Source organism: Podarcis liolepis (genome assembly GCF_965112155.1).
Source record: "Podarcis liolepis genome assembly, chromosome: 6".
Lineage (NCBI taxonomy): Eukaryota > Metazoa > Chordata > Lepidosauria > Squamata > Lacertidae > Podarcis > Podarcis liolepis.
Window position 1 is genome coordinate 57,739,371 of NC_139559.1, and position 22,378 is coordinate 57,761,748.

General features: G+C 42.6%; 1 protein-coding gene across 2 annotated transcripts in view; it reads left to right on the forward strand.

Annotated features, from left to right (window-relative positions):
- Nucleotides 1-10,293: 10,293 nt before the first annotated feature.
- ACOT11 (acyl-CoA thioesterase 11) overlaps nt 10,294-22,378 on the forward strand; it is a 63,663-nt gene continuing 51,578 nt past the window's right edge. For both annotated transcript variants that reach the window (XM_083510102.1, XM_083510103.1), the window contains exon 1: nt 10,294-10,526. The gene's annotated coding sequence lies outside the window, so the exon portion shown is untranslated. The remainder of the gene's footprint in view (nt 10,527-22,378) is intronic.

A 22,378-nucleotide genomic window follows, 5' to 3' on the forward strand; every position in this document is an offset into this window, starting at 1 on the left:
GAAAGGCTGCTGTAGGGGTTCAGGCAGGGAACATTCTTAGTCCTAGCTCTGCCTAGAGATGCCAATAACTGAACCTGCACACAAAGCATATGCTCTATCACTGAGATATATAGCCATATATCTCTCTGTTATTACATGACATTGCAACCCTTGGGGGTCCAACTCTGCAATCCTATGCTGTTTTCCCTACAAGACTGGAACCAGCATGCACAATAGCAAAATTCCAGGGACAGCCAAAGTCAAAATAAAAAATGAAGGGAAAAGCAGCATCAATAAATATAACCCAATTACCTAGGTTCTATCCTGCCACCTGAATATACGTTTGCATCTATGTCTGGTGGACCTCCCCATGGAGGTCATTGTCCAGTTGGCACCTGCTTTATCATACAGTTGTAACGAATAGGTTTCTAAGACTTAATAATTCTGCAAAGCTTTTGTAAGAAATATTTATATGTAGGTGAGTGTAGTACTTTGGCAGTCTCTGTCTAGCTACACTGCAGCAGGCTCACTTAGAAAGCCTGCATTTTGTTTCACAGATATTTCAGATAGCTATTTTAGGTTAATCAATATTTAGGATGAAAATATCCTGTAAAGGCTCATGGGTATAGTGTCAAATGCAGAGCTCTTGGAGTTAGGTTCAAAAGGAAGGTTTGTCTGAAGTTATTTTCTGAAAGTCATTCCTTTGTATTCCTGGTATCTAGAAACTGATGCAGACTAATATTAACTGCATAGTTTTGTTCTCTTCCTATATTGGATTAGCAATAGTTAAGTGACATATTGTAGGTCAAAATAAAGCTTCTTACTAGTGAAAAATTACTTTTTCCTTTGTCATGTCTCAATTGCTTCTCGTTTTAGTAATTGGCCCAAACCTAGTTCAGACTTGACAATCTTTGGCTTTTTGTAATGAGCTTGCTGGATGATGCCTTTGCTTGTTCTCCAACAAGTGACATTTAGTAAACATGGTGGTGCTGCTTTGGTGCTTAGCAGTCAGTTCAGTATTTAGTTCCTTCCAGGAGAGGGCAGAGTTACATGCACAAGCTTGTTAATTACAAAGCTTTACAAACTTCTTTTGTGTTTTCCCTTTCAGATTTTCCTAACTCCTGCCAGTGCTAGATGATCAGTGCTGTGTTTGGAGCAGTGATGTCTAAGTGCCTGCTAAAACTGCTTTTCTCTTTGTCCATAGGTCTAAACTGCTGTGAAAACCTCTCCAATCATGGGACTGTCAGCATTTTCTGATGGAATTCAGTTGTGTGTTGGCAAATTCAGGTCGTGCAATAATAGCTGGTTGGGAGTCCTTGTGCAATAAATCTGCTTCCCCACTCCCCACCCAAACAGACCTTTCAGGTCCTTTTCCCAGCAGAAAGCAAGCTTGTTCCATCTTCCATGTGGCAGCCTTTTAGATATTGGAAGATGGCTATCATATCTCCTCTCAGTCTCTTTTCCAGGCTAAACATACCCAGCTCCCTCAAACATTCCTTATAAAGGTTTGGATTCCAGATCCTTTATCATCTTGGTTCCCTTTCTCTGCACACGTTCCAGCTTGTCAACATCCTTCTAAAATTGTGGTGCCCAGAACTGGACGTAGTACTCCAGGTGGGGTCTGATCAAGGCAGAATAAAGTTCTACTATTACTTCCTTTGATCTGGACACTATACTTCTGTTGATGCAACTTAGAATAGCATTAGCTTTTTTTGTTTCTGCATCACACTGTTGACTCATGTTAAGCTTGTGGTCTACTAAGACACCTAGGTCCTTTTCACATATACTGCTGGCAGCCCAGGTGTTCCTCATCTTGTATTTATTCAGCTGGTTATTCCTGACGAAGTGTAGAACCTGACATTTGTCCCTGTTGAGATTCATTTTGATAGTTTGGGCCCAGTTCTTCAATCTGTTATGGTCATCATGAATTCCGAATGTGTTTCAGAAACCAGAAAAGCAAGAAGAGTGGATTAAAGCTAAGAAGCATTGTTAGTTTAAACTGCTTTTGCCGTCTTTGTGGTGGTACTGTAAACATGGAATGACTTGCAAGCTGGGTGTGTTTTGGATCAGCCGCATTAATAATTTTGCATATACTGTTGGTTTTGGAAAGGGAAATCCCCCTGCTGTTAAATCACAGGGAGAGCTTTAGAATAATGAATCAGATTTTAAAGTTGGCCACCAACTTAAACATAAAACATTAGTTCTAGTGAAATAAATCAGTTTGGTCAATTCTGCAGAGGGATTTCTGGTATTCACAGAACAGGTCTAGGTACAAGGAAAATAACTTATGTGTGTATTTCTAGGTGTGTGTCCAAGTACTGTTTGGTCAGCATTTGCAAACAGGCTGCTTGTGAATTCAAATTGCAAACTAGGTACTCTGCAGGCTATCTTAGTGTGACATTTACCTGACTTGCATTCATAGTGTGCTCAGTGCACAGCACACTGCTGTTTTTCTCATACCTTCCAACAGCAGCTGCTTAGCAATTGATACATATATGCTATATATGTACCGACTGTAGATGCTGTTTCCAGAGGCTACTGAGTTTGTACCTCATACAGAACGCAACTCGGCCAGATGATAACAGTGATGTCCATCTTAATTGGAAGCTGGTTCTCAGCCAAATTCTGATTTTAGTACTTTTAACTTTTATACCTGGAGTTGAGATGTTGAGCTATGAATATCCTGACGTACAAAAGTGTGGTATGGGGGTTTGAATTTAACAATCCAGAAATTTGCTAAGGCATGCTCAATCTGTTGGTAGGCAAGGTACCTTTTAACCCCTTTTAACGAATTAGGGCATTGAAGGAATCCAGGTTCTGAACCAAGCAAATGTGGCTTCTGCAAAGGAAGAAGTGCATGAAGAAGAAGAGTTTGGATTTGATATCCCGCCTTTCACTCCCTTTAAGGAGTCTCAAAGCAGCTAACATTCTCCTTTCCCTTTCCCCCCCACAACAAACACTCTGTGAGGTGAGTGGGGCTGAGAGACTTCAGAGAAGTGTGACTAGCCCAAGGTCACCCAGCAGCTGCATGTGCAGAAGCGGAGACACAAACCCTGTTCCCCAGATTACAAGTCTATCGCTCTTAACCACTACACCACACTGGCTCATGTTTGCATATAACACACACACACACACACACACACACACACATAGTTGGAAGGGGTGAACATCATCAGACAGGATGGTGAAGTGCTGCTCTCTTGCCTGTAGAAAACCCTGCTCTGACTTTTGAGTCATTTTTAAACACACATTATCATATAGATAAACTTCAGATTAGCTTAACTGCTAAAGAACGCTTTTTAAAGAAAGCTTAAATAGAAGCTGAGATTCTTAGGCTGCCTTATTCTGCATTTGCAGAATAAGATGCTTCTCTGTGAAACACTGGAAGTTACAATATGACAATGGACAGCTTTTTTATATATAGTACAGAACCAGCAGTCATGATGACTAAAGACTAAAAGTGGATACTTCCTTTAAATGGTTAATTTGCTGACTGTATCTGAATCTGCCTGTCTGTGAGCTTCCAAGGATCTAAAGGGAAGCTCTGTTGAAAAGGGGCAGTTGTAGGTGGGAAGGGACTAAGGCAGGCTGGTTTGCTAGCATCACCACAAAGGTTTAATACTTTGGTTAGGATTTCCATCTCTGCCAGAAACTCAAGTTGTCCCAGAGGCTAGGCTAGCTAATGCAAAAGAATCTACAAGGCTATGATTTATTAGGCTAATGCGCCAGCTAGTGCCTCTTTCCTATTTCATAATGAGCCTTTTCCATTGGAGATGTCTGCAAAACTGCTTTTATTATGCACTTTGGAAGTACAGAGTTCCCAGGTTGTAGAACGCTTGCTGCATAACATAGTGTGTGTGTGTGTGTGTGTGTGTGTGTGTGTGTGTGTGTGTATGTGTGTGTGTGAGAGAGAGAGAGAGAGAGAGAACGCTTCTGTAAATGAGGGCTCTTGCATCTCGGAAGGAATTCTGATGGTTCAGCATCCTCTTTAGCTGTGAAAGGAGATTACAGTTATGTCCAGCTTTTAAAGAGTCTACATGAGCCAACCTTACGGGCGAGAGGTTAAGTGCATGATCTCTTTGAGGTAGAAGTCCTCTAGTTCAAATCCTGGGTAAACTCCATCATAAATAAGAAGATGATAAGGCGGTATTATCTTAAGTTACTTGTATTAAGAATTTAGTGGGACCAGAGCTACACATGTAGCAGAATGAGGAGCAGATGAGGTGGTAGAGTTTTGAGATGATAGCATGGTCTGCTCCATTTCCGACTACAGGGGTTGTGTGGATAAATTTTTTGAATATTTCCCTAAATAGGAAAACTAGTAGAGTACACAGAAGAAACACTCTCTCATTTATTCTGGGTCATCTTCTGGAAGGGATTGTTTTTCTTTAAGGCAAGGGAGCATTTGTTGTGTTCCTTTATATTTTGTCAGGTGGGTGGGGTACAATTCACCACCACCACCACCACCACCACCACCATCAAATGGCATCTTCCTGCCTCGCCCCTTGTAATCTGAAGTTCTGTCCTTTACTGTACTACCTCAGAATGGTTGAATGTGCAGATCAGAGCTGAAATAACTTTACATGCAGGTCTTCGGATGTTATTAGCCCTCAAATATTTCTGATAGCATCTCACATGCATATATGGTACATTGATTGCATATAAGGGGGAAGGGAAGTATACCAGACAGAGAAGCTTATGCACTAAAGTTAACTAAGTGAGTGGCTACTAATTATTAGGTGGCGGCGGGGTGGGGTGGGGGAGCAATATTGAAATGATGTCTGGGGAACTCATGGCTCCTTTCATTATCCAAAGGCATAGAATGCTTCCATCTTTTTAAATAGATGTGGTCAGGGGATGTGGAGTGACATATTGAGCACATGAGTCTGTTGCCAAGCATTTGCTTCCCTGCCCCTCCAGAGTTACCTTTTCATGGTGGTGCCATTTTATCAGTATGTTGTTTATAAATTGAGTTTTTAAAACTTGGACTGAAACACCTTCTTTGCCTTACAAAGTATTGAAGAAGTTATGCAAAAGCATGTAAGTAAAATAAAAAACACACGTTTCCATGCAAATTTTAAAAATAACAATAGTTCAATGGGCTGAAGAGAAAGGAGGGTAGGAGTAGAGCAAAGTGCTTTGCATGTAAAAGATCACTGACATCTCCATGTAGGACTGGGAATCCTGGAGAACCACTGCCAGTCAAAGTAGACAGTAGTGAGCTATATGTAGCAATGATCTGACTTGGCATATATTCCTATGTAAATGACACGCTCAGGTTAAATGGTCCCTTCCATGCTCACATGACTATGTTATCCCCATTAGTGTGGCTGGAGCATAGCAGAATGTACACTGTACACACAAAGTGCTATATCCCCAAAGTGTGGAAAGTATGCTTTTCTTCTTCATCATGCTTACGGTGGAAGAGCAATTGCTGAATAGGAGTTGCTAGTCTGAAAACACCCAATGTCCTCCTCTCACAGATAAACACAGATTTGTCAAGTTTTAGTTGTTAATGCCTAGGTCACATCCACATCATACATTTAGAGTAGCCACAACACTTTAAGTGGCGTAAATGTATGGCGTGGATCTGACCTTGTTGTGAAACCTGCAGTTCTTGGCTGTTGATTTCCAGAGAGCAAAATTGATAAAAATCAGTTGTTTGGGCTTTGCTCTCCTTATCCGATAAGCATTCTAGAACCAAAGGCTGATGCTTGAATACAGCTGCATCTCCCGGACCAAAATGTGATGTGAAGCCTCTTGAAACATTTGGGTTCTTTGGGATTAGGTTTGTGAGGAATTCTGCCAATTAAGCTGTGTGCATTTTCCCTATTAGCGATTTTCAAGAGGACTCCTAGATGAAACGTAATTCTTGCTTATGTTGAAAGGAGCAAGATGATTAGAACCTCTTAAACGCTTGACTTGCGATGCGATCTCCAAACCAAAGTTGTAGTGTTGTTGCAGTATCCTTCCAGTGATATTTTGATCAATGTTCAGGCACAATTAGCATAATGCTGTAATTATGGCTTATGGAGCTGGTATTCCCCAAGCTGACAGTGCCTTTTCATCCAGGGTGTGCTGACATACTAACTTAATACACATGTGTCCATTCCCCCCCACCCGCCCGCAATGCCTCATCTGATGAAATGAATACCCACCAACATGCTATGTTCTGTTCCAAATCTATTACCATATGCCTGTCTTTTTACAGTTCTTTGGTGCATGATGTTCATAGAGTGGATAATTAGCTAAGTGAATTAATTGACATTCATACGTGCAATTAGCAAATGGTTACAAGCAAGCTATTCTCTTTGGGATGACTAAAATTTCTAGGGGACTAGTGTAAAAATACTGTAAAATCATTAAGAGTAAATAATGAGGGTTGATTACTATGCATGATTATAGAGGCTGTTTTCTTTCCTGAGCCATAAAAGTGTACACATTGTAAACAAGCCTGTGGGAGCAAGGGGGTGGGAGGGAAGAGAAGCAATACTATAAAATGTTCTGGAGCACACCACTTCTGGAGAGATGCACTGGATATGTATTCTAGATAAAATCTGAGCCAGATGGATGGTATGCCATAAACAATGTGGTGATATTTGCCCCCCAAGCTCTTCTTCTTCTTCAGTGGATAATGCCATCTTTTACTTAACAGGTTTTCTGTTCGATATTTATTATGGGACAATGGAAGATGTGCAGCTCCCTAAATAAGAATAATGTCAAGTCTCTGGGCTGGAGGCTCTGGATTTCTTAGACATTTTTCATACGCCCTTCTAAGAAAAGATGCAATTCCTTGCGGTAAAGGAAACTTAGGAATGGTGATTCCCTTCAATGTGTAAACAAGAAAAGAAGAGGAAAGCATTGTAATATGACTTTGCACATTAAGGCATAAGACACATCCCATCCTTGATATTACAGGGGTACCTCGGGTTAAGTACTTAATTTGTTCCGGAGGTCCGTTCTTAACCTGAAACTGTTCTTAACCTGGAACACCACTTTAGCTAATGGGGCCTCTTGCTGCTGCCGCGCCATCGGAGCACGATTTCTGTTCTCATTCTGAAGCAAAGTTCTTAAGCCGAGGTAATATTTCTGGGTTAGCAGAGTCTGTAACCTGAAGTGTACCCGAGGTACCACTGTACCAGGGAAGAATTCATAGTGGCAACTTTTATCAAGGGGCACATTTTCACAAGAGTCTGTTTGAAAAAGGGATCTTAAGAACATAGAACAACTCTTCTCAGAATTGCTGCCTCCAAACTTCAGCCCCACACCTAAACCCGGTCTTGATTTTTTGCTGCTTCTGTTACCCCTGAGTTCTGGATCTCTACTTGCATTATAAACACAAGATCTTCATGGGTCTGTATTCTAGAACGATGGTAGTGTGCTTGCCAGGATGGCAAATCCTGGAGATTATGAGGGTCTCTTGCTGTTTTTCACACTGAACAGCTGATCCAATGCTTGTGCTCTTGTTGATGACACCAGGACAGCAGAGGGCTGGTCAATAGGATGTATTATGGAAGCTGCTGGAAGTGCTTTCCCTATGGAGCAGCTGCTCCACACAGGAATTAGCAGTGATGTGAAGATGTTCCATGATGTGGATGCTCTGTAGAGGGATCTATGAGACACTTTATGGCTGATGTACATAACAGCAGTTAATAGGCACATGTTTAATCATTGCCCCTACAATGATTGGTAAGTGTGCTGCACACATCTCAGTATGCAAACTGGTGGCCTGCGTCACCTCTGCTTGTCTAAGGAGCTTTTCCACATCGCTCATAGTAAAATCAAATGGCGAGGACTTGCACGACACGGAGAGCTGGAAACTAGGGGAAGTGAAGAAACCCCCCCCCCAACACCCACTATACATTTAAAGCAGATCCAACATACATTTAAATCACATGATTTAAAATTCTGGGGACTGTAGTCCATTAAGGGTACCAGGAGTTGTAGGTCTGTGAAGCTACAGTTCCCATGATTATTTTGGGAAAGTCATGTACTTTAAATACATGGTATGGATCATTTCACATTGCTGTCAGAAACAAAATTGTGCAATCAGAAATTAAAAGTAACACTTAATGCATTTATAGGAACCCTATAAATAATAAATAAAAGTTGCCACTATAAACTTAATGTGTTTATAGGAACCCTAACCCTATTGAATTTACTTCTGAGTAACATATAGAGTTGTGTTGTAAAGGCTGTGCGGCAAATGCTTCCAAACCACATGGGAAGTTCAACCACTGCAACAGATTAGGCATGGATGTAGTAGATGCACTATCCCAGAGGAATCTTGAAACTGAGGAGGGATATTTTTGCATCTAGTCATACTTTACTTCAAGCCAGATGTGGATGTTGGATGCTGTAATTCCTGGATGATATTCTAGAGCAATTCAGAACAAACCTTTTTGCTTTTGGAAATCTAAGTACTTGTGAGGAATTTTATTAATGCATATTTCAAACACTGAAAAGGTTAAAAGGAATTGAACAAGGCAATAACATCCCCTTGTCATGATCCACAAGAGGGTAAGGTCTTGGCTTCCAAACCTTTCTGCTAGTTTTTACTATAAATGCCTTTATATTTCTTTAGAGTTGCTTTTTCCTGTACACTTGGATATTTACTCTTGAGCCCTCGGGTCTCTCAGCTGGGTGTTGCCTGACTGCACATATTTGGCTTGAGTCTGAAGGGAGGGTAAGAAAAGAGGGCAACATGCACAGCGAGGAATACGGGTCTGAGGGACAACGATATCCAGATGATCTGAACCATCTGCAAAGAGCTACATTTGTTCCCTATTATTCAATCAAACTTAAGTATATACATTTGATTTGTTTAAGGATGAGACTAAAAATGAGAAGCATGACGGACTAAGGGGGTGCATAGCACAGGCACACAGCCGACATTTAAATACATTTAATACTTTAGACGCATTTAAAATTATCATGTGGCATGGAGAAAGTGGACGGAGAGCAGGTTTTCTCCATCTTTCATAACAATAGAACGCATGGACATCTCATGTTGGATGGTTCAGGACAGATAAAATTACTTATTCACCCAGCAGATAGTTTTAAACTACGGCACTCACTCCCACAGGAAGAAGGGATGGCCACTATTAGACAACTTCGTGGAGGATAAAGCTATCAATGGCTACTAGGCTCTGCCTCCACAGAAACTACAGGAGCAGGGAGAAAGCTCTTGTGTTTGCGTCCTGCTTCCCAGAGGCATCTGGGTGGCCACTGTGAGGGCCGGGTGCTAAACTAGATGGACCACTGACCTGATCCTGCAGGCTCTTCTTAATGTTAGTGTGTGTGTAAAATGGCAGTCATGAATTCACAGTTGGTAGTTCTGCGAGTGCAACAGCTGCAGCCTCCACTTACCTCTTGGTTTGCTCAGTTATTGGCTACACGTAGAACATGTCTCAGTTCTTTGGAGATTGGCTTTCATCCTTCACACTGTGGCTGTGGCAGGTTTTTACAACTTTGGTCTCATAGGTAATGCTGGTGGGGGAGGAAGGATATATCTTGGAATAACTATTCCTTACTGCCATGGTCAACAAATTCCTCTTCACATTTATATGGCTTATTGGCCATATTGTCCAACTACGTAACCCCCCCCCCCTATATTTATGACTTAGGAAGATTTTGTAAGGCTGAAATACTGAGATTTGTAATAGAATATAAACTTTAAATTGACTTAAAATTTATCACAACGACAATTTGGCTTCCAGACAGTCACTGGCCAGTTCAGGCTGTGTGTTAAAGCTCATTTGGAGCCGTTGCAAAACAAACGCCAAAGAAACGGACTTGCTGTGATAAGGAAAATGACAGGGACATGCACTGGAAAGTATTGATGCAACCTTAAGATCCACACCGTGCATTTAAGGCACAGCCAACTCACCTTTAAAGCCCGTGAGTTGCCCCAATGGATTGTGGGAACTGTAGTTTGTTCAGGGTACTGGGAATTGTAGGTCTGCGAGGGGGACGCCACAGATCCCAGGATTATTTGGGGGAAAGTCACGTGCTTTAAATGTGTGGTGAATGCACTTTGAATATGATGGATGTTTGTTAAAGGGGCAATCTCAGGAAGCAATCTCAGAATCAAGGCTCTTCTGCTTCTTTGTTTATTGCCTACAGATTGGTAAGGAGTAGTATGTAGCCAATGTTCGAGGTTCTTGAAAATTATGGAGAAATTTCTATTACTTTAAAAGGAATGGGAGAGTGGATTGATGAAAGAGTTAGGAAAGTTGGCTAACGATGAACAGTTCTACAAAGTTCCACCTTAAGAAAACTTCAAAAGACTTTTTTTTTTTACGGAAGTTGAGGGTTTACCACTCCCCAGTGATCCGAAGGAAAGCCCTGCCAGTGGCTCTGCCTGGAAAGCCCTAAGGACTCACACAGAGAGAATAAAAAGCATGGGGCAGAAAAGTCCTGCGTGCAGGTGGCCTGGGCTTCCTCCTTCACTTCGAGTCGCAGCCTGAACTGAGATCGCTCAATGCAAGTAGCCTGTCGGTTTCACAGGAACAATCTTTGGCAGTTTTCAGCTTCCTCTGGCGAAGGTGAGAGGGGCAGAGGAGATTGGGAGAGACCTAGCCACGGCTAAGAGTTTTCCTGGGGTGTGAGAAACGTTATTCTTTTTGGGTAAAAATAATAATAAAGGGTGGAGGAAATGACCAGTGAACTCCTGATCTTGGGGAAGGCTGCTAAAGCGGTGTGTGTTTAGTGCTAAATACCTCTGCACTGATGAAGCTGCCTTAGGCAGAACTCGAAGCAGAACTTTATTGGTGCGCTGTTGTGATAAAAACAGCAACACTTCTGTGGTTAAGAGGGAAATGCACACTTTATTTTTGAAGGTTCCTGGTGGAGCAGTGGACCATCTTATTTCTCTTCCATGACATGGCATTTATCAAATAAAGGAAGAGGACATCTACAGACTTAGCTTTTTCAGCAGTAGTTTCCAAACTCCCTGACAGTCCCACAACTGGCCTTTTTCAGGATTCCTACCTCCACTTTGCATGTTACCCTCTCATGCTAAATTTTCTCATATGGATGACAGGATGGTTCTTCAGGTAGCTGGGGTTAGATTTCAGAATCTCTGTTAAGTATATAATCTACAAGGTGAATGAGGCTTGCAATTTTTACCAGCTTGTTTGTTTGGTGTAGAGAATTACTGCTAAGTTGGTTCTGGAGCCAAAAAAAGAGTCTAAACTGTGCCTTTCACTTTCCCCACCAAAAGCTGGTCCAAAGTTTCCGCGCTCCACACTTTCTAAACATGGCTGAGTCACAATGGAAACTGCTGATAGATCTGACGTTTCTGTAGACAACTGTGTTTTTCATGCAATGAGTTGCTACTCATTGAGCAGAAATAGAGCTAAGCTGGGAACAGAACTTTCCCAGCATTTGAAGAGCAATATTTGATGAACACTAGTTGCTTGCGGTTTCCATCTGTGGAAGATGCAAGAATATCATGGAATTCTGTCCCAGAAAAATGCATGGCTTCCCTGCAGTAAATGTGCTCTAAACTGTCCATTTGGAAAGGTCCTTGTGGGTCAGGAATGGCATGACCAAATGCTCTCCATAGATTATTCCCCATGACTAGGTGGAGATTTATTTGGCGCTTGGGATGCACTAACTCAGTGCCAATAATTTCTGGGAGTGACACTCAGTTATTTTCCCTTTTGCCTTGTCTGCTGCATTGGCAGACATGAATGGAAGACGGTGTGTCCAGTGTGGACACACGTAAAGCAACACAATCATACACTGACCCTTATCCAGAAGGAAGTGTCTTATATGTACCTAGTTAGGTGTTAGTGCCCTTGCCTTTCTAGATGTGTGGTTACTCTCTGGCTGGCATAGCTCTTGGGACCTGGCTGCCACCGCTGCCTCCTCTTCCCTGCTGCTGCTCCTTCTTGCAGCTCTTGTCCCTCTAGTGATGAATAAGGAGATGGAGCAGCACCTAGCACAGAGGGCAACTTAAGGGACAGCTGGGAGGAAGAGGAAGGTTTGCTGAGAACAAAATCTGAACCTGGCACTGTCCTATCTCACCAACATTATTATTTGATATTTAATCTTCACAGGCTTTTCTATGCTGCAGGCTTACAGAGATTCGTTTTAAACTGTTGACTGGTGATTTGTGATTCTGGTTTATTTTGTCTGTTATTTTATTGTATAGATTTTTTTGTACACAGTTTTGATATTTTAATGAAATTGTGTTATTTAAGTATTTTATAAATAAATAAATGATTAGGCAAGCCGCAGTTTGACTTAGCATGTTGTCTGAACACAGGTTCATAGTTTAGCTCCCTCTACACTAACCACAAGCTGTAGCCAAGGTATGTCCTGTGGTTTATGGTTCCTTTATGCAAGGACTCTCCTGTCCCTGAGCCACACATCCATATACACTCCTCCTGTTTCACTAGTTATTTATAAAGTGCATGACAGGGACTTTGAACCTCCTTGAATGACTTTTGAATGACTTTTCTGTTTACTTTCTCAAGCATGTTATTGCTCTTGTAGTGAGATGGGAAACTGGCCCGAATGATCTCCCAACGTCTTCCTCATCCCAGCCCTGTGACTCTGGTTGTTAAAAAAGAGATTGCCACAGAGGGCAAACCAATTAGGCAAGTTTAGTTGGCCAGTTTCTGTCTACTGGGAGGATGGACCTTGAGGGATCTGAATAGCTGACCTTTGCCAAGTATTCTTTCTTGAAGAAGGCAGCTGGAGGCGGTGTCAGACAGGTTCTTGTGTGTGCATGCACATGAGAACAGTAGACCAGTCATCTTTAGAAATAAATGGGCTGGAAAAAGTGTGTCTGTTTTAGAGTCTGTAAGTCAACAGCATTGTCGTGGAGACTGGCTGTTCTCCACACTGAAAATCTGAGGGAGAGAAGTAAATTTACAATATCTTTAGGAGTTATGCTGTATCTTTCCCAATGCTCAGTCTCTCTCTCTCTCTCTCTCTCTCTCTCTCTCTCTCTCTCTGTGTGTGTGTGTGTGTGTGTGTGTGAGAGAGAGAGAGAGAGAGAGAGGGAGAGAGAGAATAAATAAAAATAATACAGAATGGTATAAGCTTTTTGGTGGCCTCATTTCACCCCTGGAATGTAATACTCTCTGTGTACACACAGGAACCTCCCCCACAAAAAAAAACCAGAATCCTGCAATTGTCGTTTACTCCTCATTGAGCTACAGTTCAAAGCACGCTTCACAAACTACAGTTTCCAGATTTCTTTTTTGGAGCGGCTGCTTTAAGTGTATATTGTGCATAAAGTAGTTACACATTTTCTGAGTCACTGAGGGGCATCCTTTGGGAAAATGGAAGAAAAAAAGTAGAGTGGAGTAAGAATATGTATGTAGCTGGTGGGTTTTGGAGGAATTTAGCAGGAACGGTGAATTGTGGTGGCTGCAATTTTCAGCTAGACCCAAAGAATATTTGCATAATCTTGCACAGGCCATTCATATGTGAATGTTTATGCAGAGAAGTATCATCTCTGTAGGATTTTGTAATATGTATTTTATTTCACAAATTTATTCCACACCTTTCCAAACTGTTCAAGGTGGCATAATGATGTGTTCATCTGTGAAGCAAACACAAGTTTGGGATTTCCCTTCACCTTAATAACTTATACAGACATTTTTTGAAATTATGTGAACAGAAAATTACATAAACTCACTCTGTGCCATGGAGTTCCTAGTTCCTTGTCTCTGGCTGCCTCATTGTTGGAAAAGTCCTGCCTTTGTTGTGCTTTCAAAGTTGGGGGTACTTTGGGAGATAATATGTCATTGTCCCTCAACAAGCTGATGGAATTTTTCAAACTAGGTCAGGCTAATGCAGATTTGCTTGTTACTATGGATATTGCTTAATTATACACCAATAATCCCCCATGAGAATCTCACGATTGCTGCTCATCTTTCTGTTTTTAAATATTCCCAGAATGTGTAAAAGAAGCTCTGATGGTTGAAAACTGGGAATATATGAGCTGAAGCAACTGAGAATCTAGGTTAAGATAAAAGGTGGGGAAGCAGCTGTCTCCGAAGTGGAGAGGAATGGTTTTGCTTGTGCTATTTTAAACCTCCCCCAGGTCCCCATCCAGGCCACAGGTGGAGAACTGGTGGGACTGCAGATGTTGTCGGCCTACAACTCCCATCATTCCTGATCATGGAAGCTGGAGCCCAACAACATATGGTTCCTGTCCCTGGTCCTGGTCTGGGCCAGTCTTCCCCAGCCTGGGGTCCTCAAGATGTTTTGGGCTACTAATCCAAAGGGCTGGTTATAGTCCAACAACATATGAAGGCTTGGAGAAGGCTGATCCTAGGGCAATACCCTACTGCAGTGAAGGGCCATCCACCCAGAGACCCCCTAAGCAATTCAGAAATGTGTGGCTCCACATATGTACACCACGAAGGTGCTTACAAAGCAAGTAAGGTTTGCACAAAGGAGGCAAGTTACATGCTGCCTGGTGAGGTAGAAAAAAAATGGCAAGTACAATTTAGGGTTAGGATACCTAAGGAACTACTGGCTCCCAAATGAATCTGCAGGTGGAGATCTATCTTAGAGGCCCTTTCTTGGATCCCCTTGCCTTTTGTGATGGTGAGGGGACCTGCTCTTTCCAGGAGTGTGTGTTTGCCTGGACCTTTTAGATTCTATTTTAGTGAGTGTCTTACCTTGCTTTCTAAATATTGCAGCTCTGTCTTATTGTTTTGAGTGTTTGTTGTTGTTTGTTAATTTGTGAGATGCTGCAAGAACTCTTCAGGGTTTATGAACAGTGTGGAAATATATAACAGTGATCATTCTGGACTCTCTTCTGACCCAAACAATGTTAGTTAGATGCTGAGTAGAACTCCTTCCATTGACTGGGTGAACTTTGTCCCATCTCTATGCTGTCCAATATATTGTACCTGCCTGTGGCAATTAATTGCCTCTAGAGAAAGTGGGGTATCTGTTGCATACAAGACCCACCCCATCTCACTGTCAGGTATAAAAATTTCCCATTCTGCATAAGGGTTCCCTCCACATGTAATTTCTAACTGGCATAAGTGCAATAATTTCATTTGGACTTGGCTCTCTGATTCTGTGTTAGCTGACATTCTCTATCGCTTCACCTTAGCTGACATCTTCTATCATTGTGAAAAGGTATGAATTGCTATATCAGTGGAAAATTTAATTGCCTTGCCGGATGCCACAGTGGAAGTGTGGTGGAGTAGACTGGTTGAATGTTTTTTTCATCTCCTTATGTTTCATATGTCTTGAGACCTGGAGATTCAGTTGCTGCAAAGGAGAAGTTGGGAGCTGGTGAAGCTGAAAGTTGATCATTCACTCTGCGTTCTGCTTCTCCTGTTTGCCGGTAATTCTTTGCAGATGCATACCTAGGAGTTGGTGTCAACCCCCCCCCCCCGTCAACTATCAGACTATCTATGGAGCATATAACATAAAAGGGCAAAAGCTGAGTGTGTCTCAAAATCAGGCCTGAAAAAACTTGAATTGAATATAGTCAGTTTCATCCAAGGGTAAAAAGAGTTGTCCAGCCGCCATTCCTCTGCAATTGACATTCAACATTTCATGGCTGCTGAGCATACTCAGTCTCCATTGGATGAGGTGTTTTTCTTCCCATGGCCTCTGGCTTAGGTTGTATGTTGTTTGTATTTCTGTAAACATCAAGGTTTCCTTGAGATGCAAATACACTCCCCTTTACTCGTGTCTGTAATCCCATTTTGACCTTATTTCTGTCTGCAGCCAGCACTTGATGTTATTAGGGGGAGCTTTAATGTTATTTAAAAAGTCTCTTCCAGCCATGTAACTTCTTTTTTTAAAAAGAGCTCCTTGCTACATGCATTCAGAGATGGTACAGTCTTATAAAGGATGGCACTCTGCGGCTTGCGTGAATATCTCTGTGACCTCGTTGCCAGTCAATATGACTGCTTGCTTCGTGTAGCATTGCTTGTCATACTGATTTGGCATGAATCTGGAAAATGACAGATAATTTCCTGAGAAATTTGGACCACTTAAATCGTAACTTCCCAGTAGTGTGTCCTTCAAATAACTTAAAACTACTCATTGTTGATTGGATACTTGTAAACAAAGAGAATGCATACTGTTTACAAGTGAAATGAACTTCATGCTTGACTTGTGACACTGACCTGAATGATCAGGCCAACTTTTCTTCTTTTATTATATAAAAAAATCCTGCCCCCACAATACATATATCCTGCTCTTCTTAATTACCTCCATGACTGGTGCAATATTCAGCTTGAAGGCTTATATCCAAAATATAATGCAAACAGTTCTTCTTCTTTTTTGCAAGAACTAGGTCACCCAAGGGGTGACAATGTAAGAGCGCCATCACCTAGGTAATGTATCTTGTTGCCATGGTGACCCTAAAGGCTGCATCAGTCAACAGCTTTCAAAATTTTGACAGCTGACTGAGACTGAAGGTTTTAATGAGGACAGACACTTGGTTAGTTTCAATAGCCAAGTACTCTAAAAATATTCTTCCACCTTGTTAATGTTTCTAGAATGTAAATTAATAATTTAGGTCTCCCTCTGTGCAGTTCCTGACACTCCAAAGCAAGATTGTTGAAGGATAATAATGTTAGGCTGGTTCTCCCATTTGATATGGATTCCGCTGGTCATGAAACCCCTGAGGTCATAATGTGGTATTTGCTGGTCCTTTTGTCATATTCCTAGGATAACTATTGTGCTGGTACAGAAAGACCTCTGTATCTTCGTTGCTTTCTCAGATGGATAACGCAGATGTGAATATCTTGTAATACTTGCGGAGGGTAGTTAACACCATAATTTTCATAATGGTGGTCTTAATTGCAGATTATTTGTCTTTGTTTGCTATTGTGTCTTTATATTAATTGTTAGTACACTGCAGCATCTCTCAAGCAGTGTGTTTTCCTATTGTTGCTTTTAAATGTTTGGACCACATCTGTAAATCTGAGCGGCCTGCTGTCCTCTCCTAAGAACAAGTATATCCATTAAAAAGGGTTATTGACCAATTTACATTTTTCTACTGTCTAACTTTTAATTGAGTTTCATTGGTTAAAGCAATGTTATATTCTAATATTAGTAATTCTGAGCCCATCCACAATTCTGTTTGTCTCATGATTTCAAGTGATTTCAAGTCAGGGTTCCAATAGGGGGTATTTTGTCCCTCCACTTTCCACAGGAAAACTACTGTTTACTGCTGAATTGGAACAAACATCAATTGGGTTTTCTGTGGCTTGACATTTGTTCCGACTCAGCTGTAAAGAACGTGCATTCCCAGAGAAGGCGGCAGGACAACAACAACAACAAAATCAACCCTCTCGTAGCCGTGACTTGGAATCAAGGGACAAACAGGACTGTGGATGGACCCACAATTGAGGCGATTTAAGCCAGCATTAGTTCTGTTTGCTAATTGATGCATGAAAAACACACATTGTTTAAACCCATGGTCTAAATCCATCAAAGGGAGATGTACAGAAATCTGTTAACAATGAAAATTGGCACTGAGTACTTACAATGAACAGATACTGCTGATTTAACACATGTCATGAACATTGATTTTCTAAAGGATTTTTTCCAGCCCTAATTTTCCTATCTCAAGGAACTTTTTGTTGTTGCAGATAGTTCCCAGTCAACATCAATAACCACTTATACTCCTACCCCTATTTCCCTTTTTATGTGCTAATTTTCAAGAAGGGTGCTCTCACAATCAAGGAGCTTTGCAGCCAGATTGCTGGCCCTGCCTCCAGGGTTTCATGGTTTTCTTTGTCTGGATCTTATTTGCGGCCAGTGCTTTTTTTCGGGGGGAACGCAGGGGTATGCATACCTCTGAACATTTTGTGAATCTTTGTACTTTTGTCCATTTACTGTATTTATTTCCCCCAATTTGGACTATACAATGGTGTTTTTCTTGAGTCAAAGTGAGAGTACCCCTAAGCATTTTTTTAAGAAAGAAAGCACTGTGCGGCTGTCTGCAGAGGCAAAGCCTGTGCCCATAGACCTCATTTGAAACCTTGGTCATGCTGGCCCTGGGGAAGGTGACATGTGCAGATGTGTATATGTGTCGGTTCCCCCTGCAGATGTCCATTTCTAATACTCAGATAGGCTGGTTGGTCTATGAGGGCAACTGGAGCAACGTCCCACAGCCTCAGCCAGGCCTCACCCACTTGTTGTGTTGTTTACAACCAGTCCAAGGGATGACCCAACCTGCCAGCTTCCTCCTCCTTAGTCCCAGTGTTGCTGTTATAGAACTCAAAAGGGAGGAGTATGAGGACAAAACAGAATTAGTTGGCTCTGGCCGCCATTGGCTTTGGCTCCCTGCTGTCTGCCAATCCAAATGGGCACCAGCCACTACTGGGAAACAAGGCCAGGGGTGCCCCCCAGTGCCCCTTGAGCGTGTGAAAAGCCCTTCATGTGAGTTAACATGTGAATGTGGCACACACCTATTATCCTCTTCTGTGCTTCTGAAAGTGGTGAATTCTCCACAACTCCTGCTTTTCAGAATATAAGTATAAGAGAGAAACCAGGCAAATGTTACACAGTTCTAATCATAATAGAATGACCCGTCTTGGATAATGTCTTAATAGGGAATTATACATTGTGTAACTCCTAGCCATATAATGGTTTTCCTCCAGCTAGTGTGCTTGCTATGTCGGCAAGTGCTTTTCGGTAAAACTGCACAGCCAGGAAAGTTGCTTTCATCATGTCCCCGAACTAAAAACTGGGATGCAACAAGTCTTTGTGGAAAGCAAAACTTGTGTGTGTGTGTGTGTGTGTGTGTGTGTGAGAGAGAGAGAGAGAGAGAGGGAGGGAGGGAGTGTGTAACTCAACAAGCAGCATGGAGAAGCAGCACACAGAGAAGATGGTTTAATGAGGCATGTTTAGTACGAAAGCTTTGGAAAGCACAGTGGTCAGAGTTTGAATTTGTGTGCGCGCGACATGCCCACAAATGCTGAGTGCTTGGATTACTCCGTCCGTAAGCTGTAAACACAAAAAGCAGCCTGTTCAACAAGTCACTGAAATAGAAATGCTGGCCTTTGTGGAATCACATATGTATGTTCCTTGAAGCACAACTGCTGTTTGCTTTGCAGCCAGTGCCAAAAGCTGCCAGCCTGCAGCCAGGAAAGCGGTGGTGGTGGTGGTGGGGTGGGGGGGAGTAAAAGCCTTCAACAGCTGTGTATGACTAGGGCTCCTGTTTCCCATTCTGTCTGCCATTTCTTAATGCTGTTTTTAAACCTTCTCTTTGAGCCCTCCTGAGGTTGACAGCCATGAGGCTGATCCTGTGATTAGATTAAAGTTAGCAGTAGTTCTTGGTACCTTTCTTGCACGATAGCGGTGTATTTATTTTACTGCATTTATGCACAGTCCATAGGTCCATATTCAAGACTACAGTTCTGTTGTGTTCATATTCAGTGCTTTTTAAGAGGAAAAAAAAGGTGTCAGTACTCACCATGAAGTTGTTATAGTAAGTGCTACACTTTTAACATTTGGGGAGGAAATGGTGCCGGAACTCCGTACCCTTGAGTATCTCCAGAAAAAACACTGCCGTATTGCATTTTTCCAGCTCTGGAAGTGCTATATTTTGCAGTGTGTGTGTGTGCAATTTTTCACACAAGTTGCACATTAATTGCCATTATGATCACCATGTGTCAGGAGGACCACCAGCTGGTAAAGTAATTTTTGTAAAGCAGTCAGTGATGAGTGATCCAAATCAGTTAGCGGTTTATGCCTGTTGTTGCAGCCACAATGTAGAATGAGCCTTCTGGCGAACACCAGCAACGCTGTCCCCATCTCCTACAGCAGCAGGGCCTGCTATTTTGTCAAGCATTTCTAGTTTGATGTTCATTAGCTTTCTAGTCAATTGGTTCTAAAAATAGTTTAGAGCTTGTACCTGTCTTTGCATGAGGAGGCTTAATCTTGCGCCAGCCTGGTCTTCTCTATCGAGAAGAGTGAGGAGGTCAGACTTGTAGGGACAAGTAAAAATGCCCTTGGCTCTCCTGAGAACCACTGGGATTGAATTATTGCCTTGCCTGTTGTACAGGCATTGCCTCGGTGCGCTGAATAGCAGGCAAAAGATGCTCAATTTTGGCCGGTTGCTACAATAACTGTTGAGGAGCTTAGATCCGTTTGCTAAAAACCCCAGTTCAAAAAGCCCCAGTAACTTGAACTTGAAAAGGGACTTGTAGAAGTATAGTGCAAAAGCTAAAGCACAAGTGGTGCGTGCATCATGTAAGCTGAAGCCACCCTCCTGTAGCACAGCTCAGAGATTGAATTTACAAATTATTGAGTGGCAAAAAGGCACCCGTAAGAAACGCTCTTCAGATGGCAATTTTCTGTGCCCACCAGATTTCTGAGCATAGGCTGTTGTTATGTAATGTATGTAGGTGTTTTGATTAGTCCGTGACGTGCTAATTGATTTACTATCGGCAATTAGCTCTTTATGGCAGCTTCGGCAGGTCCGGCACACTTCCTCTGCGCGAATCTGCTCCTTCTTCTCCGTCACGCACAGCAGAGTAAAACACAGCAGCAACTTGTCACTCAGTTTCCCACAAACACACAGAGCATAGTAATGTCCATTTACAGCTCTTTTATTGCATCATTTTCTCAGATATTTCCAGGACTTCTCGCAGACATGGCAAACACCCTCTCTCTCTCAACGATCGGAGAGTAACAGACAGGAAAAGCTCCTCCCAGCTTCCATTCCTGACGTCAGAATGCTGAGGCATCATGGGAACAACTTAACCTCTTAAGTTCCAACTCCCATACCCCCTCTGCCACACATTCTGACAATACCTGTGGAACATCCACGTAACTCTCAGGTTCACACTGTGCGAAACTTACCAACGCACCCGTGGCTTGGTATCTTTCCGGTGGAACACCCTTCGTTGTGCGACTGGATCGCCTGGGCACAAACTCAGATGTTACCTCTGACTCACTGCCACCAGGAACTGTGTCCTCAGCATCATGGGATTCCCCCTCTGACTTAAAGCGTTTTCGAATCCTCTCCATTATACTCACAGGAGAACTGGGCTCACTCTTGGCCTCCCTTTTAACAACTTGTGGAGAAGCCCCACCCTGCTCCAGACCTTGATCAGTGACCTGACCGTCATCAGCAGACTCAGCCGCTTCTTCCTCCCCCTCAGAATCTTCCTGTTCTGAATCAGAGAGACACTCTGAGAGAACATCACGCTTGACAGCAGCCTTTGACTTTTCATCCTGCTCATAGAACTCAGCGTGTTTGCTGATCAGCAGTTTACTCTGATCACCTGATGGAAATGCGAACCTCCATGCATTCGCTGCTGGCTCATACCCACAGAAGATCATTTTCCGGAACTTGGATCCATCTGGCCCCTGCAAAACTTTAGCCACTGGCACAGATGCTTCCGACCCAAACTTGCGCAAAAAATGAATCTGGCGTTTCCTGCCATGCAACAGCCCAAACGGTGTGTCACCTACCACTGAATTGTAGGTCCGATTCCAGGTGAAGCTCACATACCTGATTGCCTCCAGCCAAAACTTTGGTGGCAACCCAGAATCTTTCAGCAACACCTTTGCAGTCTGGACCAGAGCCTCACATCGGAGCTCTGCCTCCCCCCTCTGATTGGGTGAAGTCACTGTGTGACGTATCCCTTTCTTGCGAAAGAACTTCTGCAAAGCAGAACCTGTAAATTGAGCACCTCTGTCACTTGTGACAGCTTGCACTTTGGTGGCAAACCTTTGTTCCACCTCCTCAATCCACCTTTTGATCAGCTGTGCTGCATCATCCCTGGATTTGAGACCATGGGTCCAGGAATTCTGCGTAAAATTATCCTGCATCGAGAGCAGAAACCTTGACCCTCCCAGACTTGGTTCTTTTACAGGACCCAACAGATCTATGTGAACTAGCTCAAAAGGTTTTTCGGTTACCCTATCCACTTTTGGGTAACTGCACCCTTTTACCTTTGCATGTCTGCATGCTTCACAATCCATCGCACATCCACATTCTACAATGTGGCAACCGTTTGCGACCTCGGGTAGCGTCTGTAGTTCTTCTACAGAGCCATGAGCTGTCCTAGCATGCCAAGCGTGTACACATGCATCATGATTGGGAATTGTAGCACGCAGTGCTTGTGCTTTCTCAACCTTCCCCTCGCCCTCCAGAGACGTTTCCAGAATGAAAAGATCATTCTGCCCCTTTTTAACCTTGGCAAGCATCCTCCCTCCTTTGGAGATTGTGCACACATCACCCTGAAAACAAACCGTAAATCCCATTTTCAGTAGATAAGGCACAGATAAAAGACAGTGGTTCATCCCAGGAACGGTACAACACTCCAGCGTTTCCTGTAAAATACGAAAATGCAGATTTACAACGTTAGTTATACATTTTTTCTGTCCATTTGCAAACAGCACAGTTTTCCCGGCAGGAATTGCCTTGCAATTCCACCCC